The following is a 3,211-nucleotide window of genomic DNA, read 5'->3' as shown; positions in this document are numbered from 1 at the left end:
CATTGAGCGCCCTCTTCACAAATGTCTATCAGGACTTGGTCCAACCTTTGATCAAACTTGACCCTTTTTGAGTTTGAAAGGGACCTCGGGGATCACCTTCTTCTTGGCCACAACTTCATAGACGTGGTCTTGATGCACCCTTGAGATGAATCTCTCCATCTCCCATGACTCGAAGGTGGAAGCTTTTGCCTTCCCTTTCCTCTTTCAAGAGGTTTCTCTGGCCTTAGATGCCATAAATGGTTATGAAAAAACAAAAAGCAATGCTTTTACCACACCAAAATTAAAAGGTTTGCTCGTCCTCGAGCAAAAGAAGAAAGAAGAGAGTAGAAGAAGAAGAAATAGAGGAGATTGAGATGGCTTTGTGGTTTGGCCAAAGGGAGAGAAGTAGTGTTTAGGTTGTGTGAAAAAGAGGTGGTAAAGATGGGTTTATAGAAGGGGGAAGAAGTAGTGTTTAGGTTGTGTGAAAATGAGGTGGTGAAGATGGGTTTATATAGGGATGGAGAGAGGGGTAGGGTCCGGTCATGTATGGGTGGGTTTGGGAGGGAAAGTGGTTTTATGAAGGATGGATGTGAGTGGTGAAGAGAATGGTAAGATTTGATAGGTGAGGGGTTTTTGGGAAAAAGGTGTTGAGGTGATTGGTGAATGGGGGGTGAAGAAGAGAGAGAGTGGTGGGGTAGGTGGGGATCCTGTGGGATCCACAGATCCTGAGGTGTCAAGGAAAAGTCATCTCTGCACCAAGTGGCGAGCAAAAATGCTCTTTATGCCAATTTTGGCATTAAACGCCGGGCTGGTGCCCATTTCTGGCGTTTAACGCCAGCTTCTTGCCCTTTCCTGGCATTTAACGCCAGTCTGGTGCCCTTTTCTGGCGTTAAACTCCCAGAATGGTGCCAGACTGGGCGTTAAATGCCCATTTGCTGCCCTTACTGGCGTTTAAACTCCAGTAAGTTCTTCCTCCAGGGTGTGCTATTTTTCTTTCTGTTTTTCATTCTGTTTTTGCTTTTTCAATTGATTTTGTGACTTCCCATGATCATCAACCTACAGAAAACATAAAATAAGAAAGGAAAATTAGATAAATATAACATTGGGTTGCCTCCCAACAAGCGCTTCTTTAATGTCAGTAGCTTGATAGTGGGCTCTCATGGAGCCTCACAGATACTCAGAGCAATGTTGGAACCTCCCAACACCAAACTTAGAGTTTGAGTGTGGGGGTTCAACACCAAACTTAGAAGTTGGTTGTGGCCTCCCAACACCAAACTTAGAGTTTGACTGTGGGGGCTCTGTTTGACTCTGTTTTGAGAGAAGCTCTTCATGCTTCCTCTCCATGGTGACAGAGGAATATCCTTGAGCCTTAAACACAAAGGATTCTTCATTCACTTGAATGATCAATTCTCCTCTGTCCACATCAATCACAACCTTTGCTGTGGCTAGGAAGAGTCTGCCTAGGATGATGGATTCATCCATGCACTTCCCAGTTGTCTCTTTTGAGGTAGTTTCTGCCTAGACAAGTCAGTCAGTTCTTTGGTGAGCAAAGGGGGTTCGTCCTCCCAAGTTTCATTACCAAATAACTTGTCATTTAGCTTCTTGATTGCTTTAAGGTATTTAGCAACTTGCTCTTCAGTGACATACTCATCCTCTTCAGAGGAAGAATACTCATCACAGCTCATGAATGGCAGAAGTAAATCCAATGGAATCTCTATGGTCTCAGTGTGAGCCTCAGATTCTCATGGTTCCTCATTAGGGAACTCATTGGAGGCCAGTGGACGTCCATTGAGGTCTTCCTCAGTGGCGCTCACTGCCTCTTCCTCCTCTCCAAATTCGACCATGTTGATGGCCTTACACTCTCCTTTTGGATTTTCTTCTGTATTGCTTGGAAGAGTACTAGGAGGGAGTTCAGTAACTTTCTTACTCAGCTGACCCACTTGTGCCTCCAAGTTTCTAATGGAGGACCTTGTTTCAGTCATGAAACTTTGAGTGGTTTTGATTAGATCAGAGACCATGGTTGCTAAGTCAGAGTGGCTTTGCTTAGAATTCTCTGTCTGTTGTTGAGAAGATGATGGAAAAGGCTTACCGTTGCTAAACCTGTTTCTTCCACCATTATTGTTTTTGAAACCTTGTTGAGGTCTCTGTTGACCTTCCATGAGAGATTTGGATGATTTCTCCATGATGGATTATAGGTGTTTCCATAGGGTTTTCCCATGTAATTCACCTCTTCCATTGAAGGGTTCTCAGGATCATAAGCTTCTTCTTCAGATGAAGCGTCCTTAGTACTGCTTGGTGCAGCTTGTATTCCAGACAGACTTTGAGAAATCATATTGACTTGCTGAGTCAACATTTTGTTCTGAGCCAATATGGCATTCAGAGTATCAATCTCAAGAACTCCTTTCTTCTGATTCGTCCCATTGTTCACAGGATTCCTTTCAGAAGTGTACATGAATTGGTTATTTGCAACCATTTCAATGAGTTCTTGAGCTTCTGCAGGCGTCTTCTTCAGATGAAGAGATCCTCCGGCAGAGCTATCCAATGACATCTTGGACAGTTCAGACAGACCATCATAGAAGATACCTATGATGCTCCACTCAGAAAGCATGTCAGAAGGACACTTTATGATCAATTGTTTGTATCTTTTCCAAGCTTCATAGAGGGATTCACCTTCCTTCTGTCTGAAGGTTTAGAATTCCACTCTAAGCTTACTAAATTTTTGAGGTGGAAAGAACTTTGCCAAGAAGGCATTGACTAGCTTTTCCCAAGAGTTCAGGCTTTCTTTAGGTTGTGAGTCCAACCATATCCTAGCTCTGTCTCTTACAGCAAAAGGGAATAGCATAGGTCTGTAGACCTTAGGGTCAACCCCATTAGTCTTGACAGTGTCATAGATTTGCAAGAACTCAGCTAAAAACTGATGAGGATCTTCCAATGGAAGTCCATGGAACTTGCAATTCTGTTGCATCAGAGAAACTAATTGAGGCTTAAGCTCAAAGTTGTTTGCTCCAATGGCAGGGATAGAGATTCTTCTTCCATAGAAGTCGGGAGTAGGTGCAGTAAAGTCACCCAGCACCTTCCTTGCATTGTTGGCATTGTTGTTGTTTTCGGCTGCCATGTCTTCTTCTTGTTTGAAGATTTCTGTTAGGTCCTCTACAGAAATTTGTGCCTTAGCTTCTCTTAGCTTTCGCTTCAAGGTCCTTTCAGGTTCAGGGTCAGCCTCAACAAGAATGCT

At 43.5% G+C, this 3,211-nt stretch overlaps 1 non-coding gene across 1 annotated transcript; it reads left to right on the top strand.

Annotated features, from left to right (window-relative positions):
- The first annotated feature begins 2,581 nt into the window (after positions 1-2,581).
- Positions 2,582-2,689, top strand: LOC127746254 (small nucleolar RNA R71). Its single transcript, XR_008007874.1, has one exon. It is a non-coding gene; the product is annotated as a small nucleolar RNA R71 (small nucleolar RNA).
- Positions 2,690-3,211: the final 522 nt, after the last annotated feature.

Source organism: Arachis duranensis, chromosome 3 (genome assembly GCF_000817695.3).
Source record: "Arachis duranensis cultivar V14167 chromosome 3, aradu.V14167.gnm2.J7QH, whole genome shotgun sequence".
Classification (NCBI taxonomy): Eukaryota; Viridiplantae; Streptophyta; class Magnoliopsida; order Fabales; family Fabaceae; genus Arachis; species Arachis duranensis.
The sequence above is the reverse complement of the archived record's forward strand: the minus strand, read 5'-3'. Positions and strand labels throughout refer to the sequence as shown.